We start from the raw sequence: 14,890 nt of genomic DNA, 5'->3' as shown, positions 1-14,890 counted from the left end.
GCAGGAAATTCCATTTAAACATAAGAAAAAACTTTTTTACAGTGAGCAGGGTCAAGCACTGGAGCAGGCTGCCCAGTGAGGTGGTGGAGTGTCCATCCTTGGATGTACTGAAAACCTGACTGGACACAGCCCTGAGCAGCCTTCTGTAGCTGACCCTTCTCTGAGCAGTGGGGTAGGACTAGGTGCCCCAGAGGTCCCTGCCGACCTCCGCAGTTTTCTGAGTCTGTGACACTGAGACAAGGAAAACAGCAGGGAACTGGCAGATGGAAAATACAAATTTTTGTTTAAGGATTTGCAGTAAAAAGCCAGTGAGAAACAATGGGCTGAAGTTGCCAGAGAGATGCAGTGGTGAGCAGGGGCGCAAACAGGTCCCCTCACGGGATCACCACTGTGGCAGGGGAGGTGTTGTAGCACACCCTACCTACAGCTGCATCTCCCACTAATGCTGCCTTAGTTGGGCAGGAAGAGCCAACACAAACAAAACTCTGCAAAATAAAGCCTAGTGGCAGGAGCAGCCAGCTTCAAACCCAACCCGGTCCCAAAACCAGCTCCCTTGCCAGTGGGCACCAGTGCTAACACATTCCCCATCCCTGGAATCTGAAACCACAATAACTGCAGACGTGATTCAACTTGTGCTACTTCAGCGGGTGTTTCTGATGAAACAGGCACCTAGGAACTGCTAAAGCACCAAACCTGCATAGTTATGAGGCTGTGAGAAGAAATCAGAGATTTTTTTCCTCCCATGTTCAGAGACTTTGTCCCACCAGCTGTGGCATTCCCCCAGCAGAACATCCGCGGTGGGAAGCACACCCGGGTTCTTACCTCTCCCTTTGCATTTTGTTGCAGGTGTTTGCCATTACCTAAGGATCCTGCCACCAAATTATTTTGGGACAGCAAGGTGTTGGCTTTTGCATATTTAACACAAATGACTATGAATCATCAGGAGCATTTCACAGATACAATTTCTGAGGTTATGCAAATTGTTTTAATTTAAAGTATTTCATCTGGGTATTTCAAAAGAATATAGAAAAAACCCACATTTTTCAGGCAAACCAGTAGATTTTAATATATTTTTTTTAGATAAAGTCTGGAAAATTCAAGGTATTGTTTACTGAAGGACCCTAAACTCAAGAAGTTACTATTTTTTGATTTTGAACATTTAATAACGGTTTCTGGGATATTCCAATTTTACATTGGTTTGAATTAAATTACAAGTAACGTTAATTTTCTTAGTAGTGCTCACTTATCTTGAAATTACCGGTATTGCTGTGAGTGAGCTGGAAACTATAGGTACAGCACTTCCCCCTAGTGGGTAGAATCAGACCATCCTGATTTTTGCAGGACATGCTGCATCCTGCTCATTAGCACTGGCTGGAAATGAAAGCCTTGCTTTTCCCCCGTGTATCCTGAAGACTCTGAGTGGATTTTGTCTTTTTATGTTTGTTATTTATTTACGGTATGTTGGTTTTGTTCTGAATTACAACGGGAAGGAGAGAGGGGGGCACTCATGAGAGGTATATGAGGCTCAGGTTCAGTTCTTACTTGTGAACCTTGGTTCAGAGCAGTAATTCCCTATGTGTGCTAGAAATCCTCCTGATAAAAGTGCCAACAAAACTAGCATGTTTTGCTTGAAATACTTTATTTCCACAAAACATTTTGCAAGCTAAAGTTATATTTTAAAAAAATCAAAAAGAGACTAGGCAATTCATGAAGGACAGGTTCACCAGAGATCACCGTCCAGCTCCTGACTCAGCAGCTCATCTAAACCCGCTTCAAAACCCTTATGCATGGGCATTTTCTGATTCAAAATTATGCCCTTGTAATATTCCTCTGTTCTGTGGGCAAGAAGCAGTGTTGTTTAGGTTTTAGGAAGCCGTTATGGTCAATATAATAAAGAATACCTCCTCTCCAAAAAACATGTCTGCCCATTTGTTACCATTCTGCTATGCTGCAGCTGTAAGGGAGAAATGTTTCTAACACCCTCCATCTCTTTTTTATTTTTCTCTTACATAATTGTGCTCATGTTTTTAATTAAGTTAAAATAGGATGTCGTATGAGCTCCTCAGCAGCTTCCTGAATTTTGTGATCTCATTAGACCCCCACCTGGAGTACTGCGTTCAGCTCTGGGGCCCCCTGAGTCCAGAGGAGGGCCACAAAAATGATCAGGGGGCTGGAGCACCTCTCCTATGAAAACAGGCTGAGAGAGTTGGGGTTGTTCAGCCTGGAGAAGAGAAGGGTCCAGGGAGACCTTATTGAGGCCTTCCAGTACCTAAAGGGGGCCTACTGGAGAGATGGGGAGGGACTCTTTATCAGGGAATGTAGTGATAGAACGAGGGGTAACGGTTTTAAACTGAAAGAGGGTAGATTTAGATTAAATATTTGGAAGAAATTCTTTACTGTGAGGGTGGTGAGACACTGGCACAGGTTGCCCAGAGAAGCTGTGGATGCCCCATCCCTGGAAGTGTCCAAGGCCAGGCTGGATGGGGCTTTGAGCAGCCTGGTCTAGTGGGAGGTGTCCCTGCCCGTGGCAGGAGGGTGGGAACTAGATGATCTTTAAGGTCCCTTCTAACCCAAATCATTCTATGATTCTATGATCTACCCCAATCGACTGAAATCAGAGCACCATCTCTGCTGGTACCATGTGCACTGAGTGCAAGCCACAGATATTTGCATGAACTAATTTATCCCTTAAAAATATTTCTTCTTGACTGAAGCATAAATTGCCTTTACCCTAATGCGCTATGTAATGAATTGCATTTGAAATATGTTTATTTTTAGCAAACAAATGCTAATGCCAGCTTGCTGTTAAAAATAGACAGTACAGTTGGCACAGAAATAAGGGTTCGGGAATCTTTCTTTCCCTGATCACTGGAAATGCCCTCTGTGTAAGTCATTTGGGGAAAAAGCACAATGTCCCTATGGAAGTTAGTCCCTCCAAAGAGGGATATTGCGAACAGCAAGTCATCACTTGTCCCCTGAGCCTTGGCTTACAAATAGCCTCTGCAGTCCAGCATGCCCAAGGGGCTGTCGTACCTCCTACTGGGGCAAGGGGTGTAAGGTGGAGACAGCACCTTTTTCTTTTCTTCTCTCCCTGTCGGATGTCTGTGGGTGCAATATGTGCCTCCAGCCATGCTGGGCTGCAGGGAGTGAGGACCCTTAGGTGGGGAGACCGCCACAGGGCCCCCAGAATCGCTGGGTCCCACTCCTCTCTCAGCAGCTGCTGTGCTGGCCAATGGGCGTTATCCTAGATAGGCTTCTCCTAAAGTCTAAGTGAAATTTCCCTGGCTGCGCCTTAAGTCCATTACTTGTTACATCCCCAGAGAGAATGATTTATTCTCTTCTCTTTTGCAGCAGCTTTTTTCATAGTTAAGTGTTATGTCCAGTAAGTCTCCTTTCCCCTAGACTAAACAGCTCAATTGCCCATGTTTTCTCTTACATTAAGATTTCCAAGGCTTCTGACCACTCTCGTTTCTCTGCTCTTGTCTGTACCCAGTAGGCCCACTTCTCTCTTATAGCCTAGTCCCAAAAAGCCATCCATGCAGCCAAAGCCTTGCTGAGTAGCCTGCTAGAGCCACTTCGCACATCTTGCAAATAGATTTTCCTGCTTGCAGATCCTGGTAGGGCATTTGTCTTTTTGCACAACAGAAGGAACCCATGGACTCATGGGGTCACTTGGTCCCTAACTTATATTTCGTGCAACTCCTTCTCCTGCCCATGCACATATTGCTAATGAATTGTGTCCTATTTTTTCAGGCCACTTCTTTAATTCATTATAAATGTTGAATACGATTTCTGTCCTGCAACACACCTGAAGTTCCTCCTGGATAATGCAAATGGAAAAGATCCTCTATTCCACTATCCAAGTGGTTAAAGGAAATATTTTAACAATATCAGGCCTAAGACAGATTCCCATGAAAGTCTAAAAAATGCAATCCTCCAGATGGACAGTGAACCACTGCTCACCACTTAGAGTATGTTTTCCCAACAAGTTTTACATTTATTTTCATAGCAGTTTATCTAAATAGTGTTTCCTAAATGCTGTGAGGATGCTTTTCAGATTGTAGTCCCAATGGAGAATACCAGAGACAAGACTTGCAGTTCAAGTCTTTTAGTAGACTGGCTTACACAATCGGAAAACAGATAACCTTCCAAGCACAGAGGTGCTACATCAGCCAGTGTTCATCAAATACTTGTTCTGTACTTTCAGTAGACTTTTTTTCATTTCATCCAGCGCTGATGGAGCTGCTGTGATACAAGGGCTAATTGTCTCACCTTCTTTTTAATTCCTGGGTGAAGTATTGTGAATGTGAGAGTTCTTGTGGTAATTTGGTCACACAAGGGTGCCCTAAAACCAGAGGGACATACTCACAAGGTCTATCTGCACCATCAAAATCTCCTAGGTGTGGCAAATGATGCCTGGGAGCAACCCAGCTGCAAAGCTGGGCTCGATTCCTGCTGTCAGCCCTGGCCATGTTGGCACTCCCCCCGCCTCATAAAAGGGCCAGTATTTTTGCTTGCAGGTGTTGTCCTACAATTCTCAGCACTTCTGGGGCTGGATCTGCCCCAGGAATAGTTTCATGGTGCATCATGGAAGAGCTTGCCCATCCCTCCCAAGCCACACAGAAGATATGTCCTTCAGCTTCCAATAAAATAACCTAAAGCACATCTGCTCCTCTGCACCGTTCATCCCACCTGGACCAGGGACCCAGTTTGGCACCTGTGGGCCAGTGAGTTTCCCAGGCCAGGAGTTCTGGGGAGCCGGGATCTCCACCTCATCAGTGGCAGAGACCATAGTAGCCTCCAAGACCTCCTACTCTCAGGGCTGATGTCTGCCAGCCTCCAATGGGTCATTGCTCTTCTGGTCCTGGATAATTTTGCGTTGAAAGCACACAATTACATGGTTAGAAAGGGGGCTCACCACACTAGAGAGGGCTTCTTTTAGGAAGGATGATGTTAAGTTTCCTGCGAGAAGTTTTCAGTCACGGGCAGAGAAGCACTTTAGAAGTGAAGATGTGACACAAGTCTGCTCATACAGACTCAAGTCAGCAGACGGGCAGCTGCCACCATTTCGCTGCAGAAGCACTGCGTTTTTTTCTGACCCCTAAACTTGTACGAGACACAACCCCTGCTCAACAGAGATTACAAATCTAATTTTGAACATTATCTTCCAGCATTTTGCTTGAATGGGAGGTTCAAGTAGGGCAGCATCTCCTTGTGTCTGCCGAAAGATCTTACACACTGAGCCCTAGCCAACAAATGCTGCCTTCATTCGGCAAAAAAGGCCCAGTTTTCATGGAGAACCAGACAAGAAAGCCCAGTCTAAGTCTTTGCAAGTTGAAAATGACCTAAAAAGGCTGCAAATTATAAGCTTAACTAGGGAAATTCCAAAATCCTGGAAAATAATATAGTAAATATGATTTATTTATTTCATAAGTAATCAAAAGAATGTTCTTATCTTGGAAAAAAAAATCTCAGTGGGAAGTCCTTGATGGATCCAAGATGCTCCTCATTATCATATGACCTTAGGAGTTGAGTTGGCTCTACTCAGTCAAAAAGGAAACAGAAAAGTCCGAAAGGGTTTCCAGCAGATGTAGACTGTAACAGAAAACACAGCTGGGAGTCTAGATAAAAAGCACTAGTTTAAGAAAAGTAAAACTTACTTATTTCTTATTTACAGGCTTCAGCATTTCCTAAGACCAAACCCATTACTTCATAATTCTAGACTTCAACCTAAACTGGGGTTATAACAATCAGAAGTCAGGAATCCCAATTAAAGAAGATTTACCCACAGTGGCATGTGTTTCATTGGCAGGTAACACAAAGAATCAATATTTTATGACCTGTCACATATTTGAGTCATCTGTCATGTTTTATCCTTAGATGTTGAAGCTATTTGACAGCTGTAAAGTAGAAGGAAGCAAAACAGAAAAGAAGTTTTTTGCTGATGTCACACTTTCAGACAAATTTAACAGGTAATAGTCTACAACAAGCAATTAAAACACATTGGTCTCTTATTACAGAACAAATTCTATTCCGTGGGGCCTGAGGGAAATGCATCTCATAAAATTTGCTATTTTTATGTAAGACAGCACAAACTACTTTCTCTGCATGAAAGAAAAAAAAAAAGCAGAAACGCTGCTACTTAGCAATGTGCAGATGAATACTGATGTTGGCAACTTACATAATAGTGAAGCAGAAAAATCCACCTGCAAAGCCTCAATACTTGTCTTCTGCTGGGGTCCAGCTACGGAGCCCTCAGATACCAGAGTCAGAGGAACCACAGACCTATATAGGAACATACCCACACGGAAGCCTCTGTATACCTGTTGTCCAGATAAAAAGCACAGCAAAGGAAGGAGATTAGATGTTATAAAGAGGAGAAATGGATGAAGATGAAATCCCTGGGCAGTTACCTACAGGTTTGGAAATGGCACGATCGCTCATGCTATGTTTCAACTCTGAATCACATGTTGCAATTGAATCTCAGCTTTCAAAAAAAACCCAACAACTTCTGTTCCTCATAATTGCAAAGAAAACCCCTAGCTCTCAGGGAACGTGAGGTAAATAAGAAAGAAATCAGGCTTTTCAGAAGCTCATGTTTTTACGTCTCCCTGGCTTGCAAAGGCTTGTGGCTCATTAAGGCTTTCTGGAAAACAAGGACTTCATTTCACGAGCAGTGTTGACAGGATGGGTCTTCTCTCTCTTCTGGTGTGGAACAAAAAAGAGGACATTTTCATTTTTGTTTGGTTCTGTAGGTAGTTAGTGGAAAAGAGACAGTTTCCAACGTAGCCAAGACTTTGTTTATCAGAGCATTTTCTTTCATTTTCCACATCCCCCTAGAATAGCTCCGTTGATGTGATAAAAACAAGAAGAACCCGAGAAAACTTCAGTCTCAACAAATTGGTATTTTGCACTGAAAATCCCTTCAATATAAAGTTCCTACGGGCAATACCAGGAAATGAGAATGAAGAAATCTGAATGATGGCATTTTTTCCTGTCTCCAAGCAATCAGTAATCTAAGACTTCGCTAGCAATGGGTTTTGAGAAACACTTCAGAGAAGAAAGAGGAGGGACACATGGTGCTGTAGGAATGACCATGAAGCTCATCTCCAAGGTTTGGTGACCCATCATTTTGGAAACACCACGAAACAACCACATTTACCTAACTACAGCCACGGCTGATGCTTTCCATAGTGTTGCCCACACGGAGTGAGCCACCGCGCTGCCGCAGGTGCTCGGCACCGGGTTCTCAGCAGCGTGTCCCAGCGACAGCCCAAGGTGGGTGCTAGGCCACCTCTCCCTGGTCAGTGCTGGAGGAGCAGGAGGGTAAACACCACGCTCTGCACAACTGCCTTGTCAGGCATGTCAGGAAAAAAAAGGAGATTTTTCTTTTTCCTTGAGTTTCTGCTTATTTTTAAATTCGCCATGACTGAAGCAGCAGCGTGGCTCTCCCTGGCTGCAGGGACTTTGCCTCCGGTGATTCCCTGCCCCACGGTCTCAGAAACCCGGGAAGCCTTTGCTCGTCCCCAGGGCTGGGGTGATCTGAGAGGACGTGACCGCCAGAAAAGGACTCCAGATGAGGAGACGTTTCAGTGTCTGAAGCCATGAAATATTTAATCCCTGCTCTCTCTGGGATATGCATCATCACAGATTTACTTATCTGCCGCTCACTGACAGCAGCGGCTGACAAGGACGATGACAGCTGACATACATTAACCCAGCTGCACAACACAAGCTATCACTCCAGAGCAGAAATCCATCATTATTATTTAAGCACCGAGGAGGTGTCTCAGTTGGTGATGGTTACCAAACACTAGCAGCACCTGCACTGAAAAGTGGACACCGCCGGGGTCAGCCAGAGGCGAGGAGCTCTTGGCACGACCCTGAGCCCTGGTAGCCCAGCAGGGTCCCCTGTGCTCCCACCGCTGACCTGGCCGTACTCTGATGGAGGAAAATAAGAGGGAAGGATGGACAAAAATCACTTGTTTAGGGGGTGGGAGGGTGGAAGCCTTTATTAGAGCTTTACTAGAGCCACACAGCAGGAGAGTGCATTAACCCCCGTACTAAGGGCTGCAGGTGGAGTGAAAGGTGTTACTGCACAGCTCCTCGGGGAGTAACTGCGGATGTAACTGTGCAGACCAGACTTGTTTTCCCTTTATCTCAGCCCCCTCCCTTTTTTATGGATGAGCTTCGTGTCTGAGCAAATCTATATCAATGTCTTCTTTATCTAATGGTCTGTTCTCTGAGGAAGGGGTGACTGAGCTTTGAAGAATCCTGGTGGAACTGGGTTTTGGTTTGAGATAGTGGGGTGGGGGGTTTCCCCCTCCCTGTTAGTGTTTTCCACCGGGATGGTTGCTTCTTGAGACCACTCTGCTCTCTCTTGCTGTTACAACAGCAGTCACATGCTTAGACATAGAAAGGTGGCATTTACACAAGAATTGCCTTACCGTCATTGGTGGGAACAGCCAAACTAATGGAAAATTGTTCGTGTGTGTGTGACTCAGGTGTAGCAAAAAAGGGGAAAAGAAGCCACCGAGGCTCCTAAGCCCTGGAGCCGATCTTATGGTGTATGAAGCGTGATCCTTACAGAGGAGGGGATAAGGTGGACTGTTTAGAGCACCACGTGGATGCCACACCTGAGTGTTAGAGAAGGCTCTGCTGGAGAGCGGGAGCCTGTAGAAAGACCTGCCCTTCAGGCCACTGGTGGTCTTCTCACTCCTGCAAGAGACGCCAGAGGTTACAAGTGAAGTTCATATGGTTAAGGCCTCTGTATTCATGCCTTCATATAGACAGGCCTCAAGGATAGGGCTAGAAAACACTGGGTGTATTGAGATGTTTACAGACTGGTTACCTGAACAGTTATTTATTTTAGTCTCCATCGTGAGGGCATCACGCATCACCAGGAGATACTGTGTGCAGGGAATGTAGCAGCATGTGGAAATGGGACAGAGCAGAAAAGGGCTGTGAGGTGGCACTAGGGAGATGGAGCGATGCTGGGTGCAGAGGACAGGGAACACCTGTGTCTGCAAGGCTCCTGCGGGAACGGGGAACAGGTGGGAGCCAACAGCTTCCCTCCGATGATCGGCTCCCACAGGCAGGAGGAAGGCAACACTAGGAGTGATACTTTTTTTATTGCCACCACCATTTCATATGCGCAGCAGTTGCTAACACTCATGTGCTTAAAACTGCAGGACTTGCTGGATACGCCGGGTTGTCACCTTCCTCTTCTGACCCAGAGGAGAAGGAGCACAATCAGGACACTGTACCACACCTGTTCTTCAGGGCTACTGCGAACCAGCCCGCCTTCCTGCGTGCTTTCCAGCTGGCAATTTCCTAACACAGCCCTTCCCTTCCTTCTCTGTGAAGGGTGTTTTTTTTTCTCTGCACTGTTAATCACAGTCTGCCTCCTGTGCTGAAAGCTCTTCAGGGAAGGAATCTCCTCTTTTTCTTTTGCAAGAGTGCACTTAACACTCCTACAGCAATTCAAAAAAAATGTTTAAGGGAATAATATAAATTAATAGCAATAATAAATCCTTATATATTGTCCAAAGCCTGCATAAATCGGTTTTGCAGCAATCCAGCGGGCAGCTGGAAAGGGAAGATGCTCCTTGCTGCACATCAGGCAGGTTTCCACAACGGATGGTGTTCACCAAAAACCTCGCCCTCTTCTTAGTCCCTGGCTTTGCCATTTGCCAAATCCAGCCTCTGTTCTAGATGAATGTCACCAAACCCCATAAAGATTTTTTTATTAGTTTGATGTGTCACAGCTTTGGAAACGCTCACGGCCCTTAGGCACAGCCACAGATATTTCCTATTTGCCTAGAGAGTATATAGCCAGTTAATTAATATTCCTGTGCGTAGGTAAGCTGATCATTAAGCCGCAGTTTTATAACCTCAGACTAAAGCTTCTCTAGATCGTTATCTTTCTGTTTCCCATAAACATGTAACTTGGCACCTATATCTTTCTCAGAGGCAGAAATGGGATCAATGTTCACAGCTCATTAGCAGATTTTGATTGAGACCCAACATAATAGCGGCCAACCCCTCCGAGAGGAGTGTGTGCTCAGGGTGAAGGACCCACAGCCTTGCCTTGGCCAGCCCCTGCCCCAGCGGTGGACGAAGCCCTCCAGCAGTGGACGAAGCCCTCCAGCTGTGGGACTTCCCCTCTGCGGTGAGCCCCAGCAGCCAGAGCCCTGCTCCCAGCCCCAGCCCACCCCCCTTACTGAATTTTCTCTTCCCACCAGCACAAAGAGAAAGTTTGGAAAACTTTTAGAAACCCCTGGATGCGCCATGGCACAGCAGGGAAGCAGGTGGGATCTGTGGCATGCTCCGAGGTGACACAGCTTTGGCGCTGGCCAGAGAGCCCGGAAAATAATTTTGCACAAAGAAAAGAAAGTTTAAAAGTTTTTACTATTCTGCAGCATTTAAGATTCGCCAGCATTTATATTTTTTTACTATGTTTTCTGAGACGCTTAAACTGAAATTCTTGTAGAAGTTTTAATTATTATGTTAGAATTTAAAATCGGCAAATTATTTCATTCACAGAAATGTCGTTTTAACATGCCAGAATGGCCAGAGAACTGTCATGGCCCTGCTCCTTTCTGTTAGGAGGAAAAACTCATTATATGAACGGGGAAACCATTTGGAGAAATCCAATCTGTTGAAAAAAGAGCAGAGCTCCATTTCTTTCACACCACTAAAATAAGCCCCATCGTAGCAGTTTCCTTATGCAGAGATCCTGGCTGGCACCTTCCAGAATCTGCTTCAATATCTTGGCTTTCTCCCAGGGCCAAACTCCCACCGTCTCTCTGCTGCACAGAAACGCAGGCTCAAACCAACCTGAAGCCTCGGCACCACACTTAAATCGGCGACTGGCTCTTCCCAAGCTGGCGCTTGCTCACAGCCCCCCGCAGCCCCCGCTGGCCCTGGGCATCTGCCTTCTGCCCTCCCTGGCGGCCGAGCCTGGACAAGTAGAGTTTTGTATCAATGTCAATAAAATTTGTTTTCCCACACCAAGGATACGCCAACGTCAGCTTCTAACATTACCCAGCACAGCAGAAGAAAACTCCTGGAACGTATAAAGCCAGTAAAGCTGGACATAAATTGCTATTAACAAAATGAAAAAACCTAAGAATATAAAATGACAATCCAAACATTTTCTGGCCGACCTGCCCAGGACCTTATGGAGGTACCTCCACCGACATGGCTGGATCCTCAGAGGGGTTCTCAATAAACAGGCACAGATCAAAGTTTGTAACAGTTTTTAAATTAAGACGATGCAGAGATTTCCGAGCAGTCTGATCACGCAGCTTGAAGGCTGGCGAAACAAAAAAAAATACCTACAGATCCTCTGGGTTCCAGGGGAAAGACTGAAAAACAACTCCAGCAAATGTGCAGAATATAAAGAAAGTAAAATATTTTCTCATTAAGCAGTTAAAGAACAGGAAGAGTTTAGGAATCACTGTTCAGGGACTCCTGTTTAGTGACAGCAATTTATTTGACCATCTGGGAAAAGAAAGACTGCAGCAAACCACACAGAGGAAATAAAAATAGACGAACAAGTAACTGATTTTGCTTGACTGGAGCCTACAACTCTGTGGAGCAGGAAGCTACTTCACGTGAAAGACGTTATTGATGAAGGCATTTCAGCCTCTCTACAGTCTCTCCAACAACATACTAGATCTCCCATGCCAGCAAACCTGTCTTGAGACGTGACTCCCATCCCAAACTTGCCAGAAATGTCACCCAGTACAAAAGACAAATTGATGAGCCTTCTGGAAAGGGACCACTGGAGGAAAGAGCATCTCTGTGATGCCCCACAGTAAAAGAAAACTCTTTAGGGGAACGAATAAGAGGCTTTTTGCTGTTTTTGTTCATTATGATAAAAATCTTCCTTTTCTTGACAGGCACAGAGCAAATATTGAAATGGAGGAAAATGCTGCCACTGTTCAGCGGGATCTGATCACTACATCTCAGTGTTTCAGTAGCCAGCTCGAGCGGACACACAACCTCCTCTCGTGCTCAGGGCAGGCTGCACGGTGTGTGATGGTAGCAGAAGGGCGGTCACGCCTGCTGGGGAGGTATGGTCGTGCAGCACCAAGCCGTCCAGCTGAGGGACCCGAAAGCTGTTGGTAGCGAGGTGTGGGTAGCAGAGCCATCCCTCGAGAGAGCCCTGTTCCCATCAGCCCAGACTGGTGCCAGCAGATGACAGTGATGACAGCTATGACTTACTCCATCCTTGGATAGGTCTCTCTTCCCTTTGCCTGTCACTCTCCTCCCGTCTGTCTCACCGACACATACACATATGTTGTGTTCTTGGAGCTGCATTCAAACCAGAGGAAAGCCACCCGAGCCAGGGACTAGGAACGGTGGCAGGAAGATTGAAGCCTGACCATATTCGGGGATTCAGAGCCTTTCACTGCTACCGGGTTATATTTAGGTGTAGTTGAAGGAGGATCCTTTGGAAATAAGAAAATTTTCAGGCTCTGATGAGGTGCCTTCTTTAAGCTGCTCTAATGCTGTTTCTCAACATTTGCAGTCAAAATTCACCTGCTCCCCAGGCACGGTGTGACTGACAAGAGCAACTAAGCTGACTGCCACACGTAGCTTGGCTCATACCTTCCCACCAGCCTGACCTGCTCCTTGCATCTCTGCACCCCAGGCTGGTCATCCCTTAAGCTGTTGAATTTATCTGAGCCTTCCTGGGCTGGGGGTGAAATCTTAGACCCACCTTCTGCAAAGTCATTTGCTCCCCCATGAAGGCAGTCCTGGTACACACCTGCACGCCCCAACAGGACTAAAAATACCTGTCCTCAAGCTGTGCTCAGACGAGGTCTTTGACAACCTGTTACAAACAACTAATCCACAACTGCCTAATAATTTGATATTTCAGTCAAGATTATCTTCTGTGCATGGGCAATAGCTTCTCTTTGTGTCTCCGTGTATGCTGTTCACCACTCTGTGCAGGATAATTTTAGGCCCAGGATTCACATACCTCACTTTGTCCATCTCAGATTTAGGCCTTCAGTCTCATCCAATGGTCTGCAGTCCCGCAGGAGCCAACAAGTGCTCATCCACCCTGGGAACTATGCCAGGATGAAATGAGTCACCTCAGGAGGGCCCTGTCCCTCTCCAGAGACTGACAGAAACACACACCTGATGCCTGACTCCAAGTGAGCTGATGTTAGGGGAGATACACCTCCAAGTCCACTCTCCATCTTCTCTTTCTTCCCCAAAAAGCTCCTCACCTTTCAAAATTTCCATCTGGAAAAGCATGTGAACTTGAATAAATCAATACCACAAGCAGGGAGACTGTCCTGATGCTCCAGATGAAATTTCCCAATATATCTCTCCCTTCATACTTTAGCATAAGGTGGGCAGACTTAATTGCTTGATCCTTTCTTCTTTTTTAAGTAATTTGTCTTGACAACCACAATTTTCTTTGGAGACTTTTGCTTACTGTCATAACGGCTTCAAAAAGCATTCTGTCTGGAGAAATAAAAGAAAATAACCCAGAAAATAATGTTTCCCTGCCGTGTCACTGTTCTCCCCCTACAGCACACTGCCACCAACCAAGCAGCCTCTGAACTGACAGCCATTTCCTCCCGCCATGTGTCAGTCTCCACATATAACAACAGAAAAAGGGGGAAAAGCAATGTAAGAATAAACTGGGGTTTAAAACTACAAGAATTGTCCAGAGTCTGGCAGGGAAGGGCAGGACCTGGCCGGCAGGACGGTCACTGGTAGAATGAAGTCTGCAAGGAGTGTGGCTTTACGTCTGCGCTGGGTTTTTTCTTGTGAATGACAGTATATCAGTTGTTGATGGCAAAGGTCTGTCCATCAATATGTCGTACACAGATACTCCATACACAGCAACGTGGCAAAATTGATCTGACTGGATCCGTCAGCCATTTTTCTGTTTCTTCTTGGCAAAAGATTTCTAATAAAACGCATTCTGTCTGTTCAGTGGTTAACTCCAACCATCACCACCCCTGTGGCCCTGAAGCCATCCTCTCAGATGCTAGAAATGCCCATATGCAGCCATGAAATGAGCCTTCTGCCTGCAAAACAGCCTGACCCTCCTTCCAGTGGACATTTAGAAAAGTATTGAATGCTCCTGAAACTATTTCCTATGGCCCTGGAAACATTGCCGGATCCTGCTCTTGGGTCACAACAAGCCCATGCAGCGTTACAAGCTTGGGGAGGAGTGGCTGGAGAGCTGCCTGGCAGAAAAGGACCTGGGGGTGTTCGTTCACTGCCGGCTGAATATGAGCCAGCAGTGTGCCCAGGTGGGCAAGAGGGCCAACAGCATCCTGGCCTGTATCAGGAAATGCATGGTGAGTAGGACTAGGGCAGGGATTGTCCCCCTGTACTTGGCACTGGTGAGGCTCCACCTCAAGTACTGTCTCCAGTTTTGGGCCCCTCACTACAAAAAAGACATTGAGGTGCTGGAACGGGTCCAGAGAAGGGCAACAAAGCTGGTGAGGAGTCTGGAGAGCAAGTCTTCTGAGGAGCAGGTGAGGGAACTGGGGTTGTTTAGTCTGGGGAAAAGGAGGCCGAGGGGAGACCTTATCGCTCTCTACAACTACCTGAAAGGAGGTTGTAGCAAGGTGGGGGTTGGTCTCTTCTCCGAGGTAAAAAGTGATAGAACAAGAGGAAATGGCCTCAAGTTGCATGAGGGGAGGTCTAGATTGGATATCAGGAAAAATTTTTACACTGAAAGCGTTATCAAGCATTGGAACAGGCTGCCCAGGGAAGTGGTGGAATCACCATCCCTGGAGGTATTTAAAAGACAGGTAGACATAGTGCTTAGAGATGTGGTTTAGTGATGGTTTTTGTCAGAGTTAGGTTAATGGTTGGACTAGATGATCTGAAAGGTCCCTTCCAACCT

At 46.0% G+C, this 14,890-nt stretch overlaps 1 protein-coding gene across 3 annotated transcripts in view; it reads left to right on the top strand.

The window, feature by feature from the left end:
- The window catches only part of LHFPL3 (LHFPL tetraspan subfamily member 3), a 256,819-nt gene that overhangs the window by 234,609 nt on the left and 7,320 nt on the right, over nucleotides 1-14,890 (top strand). The gene's annotated exons all lie outside the window — the stretch shown is intronic.

The sequence above is a fragment of the Chroicocephalus ridibundus genome, chromosome 1, assembly GCF_963924245.1.
Source record: "Chroicocephalus ridibundus chromosome 1, bChrRid1.1, whole genome shotgun sequence".
Classification (NCBI taxonomy): domain Eukaryota; kingdom Metazoa; phylum Chordata; class Aves; order Charadriiformes; family Laridae; genus Chroicocephalus; species Chroicocephalus ridibundus.
Note: the sequence above shows the minus strand (reverse complement) of the source record. Positions and strands in the feature narration are given on the sequence as shown.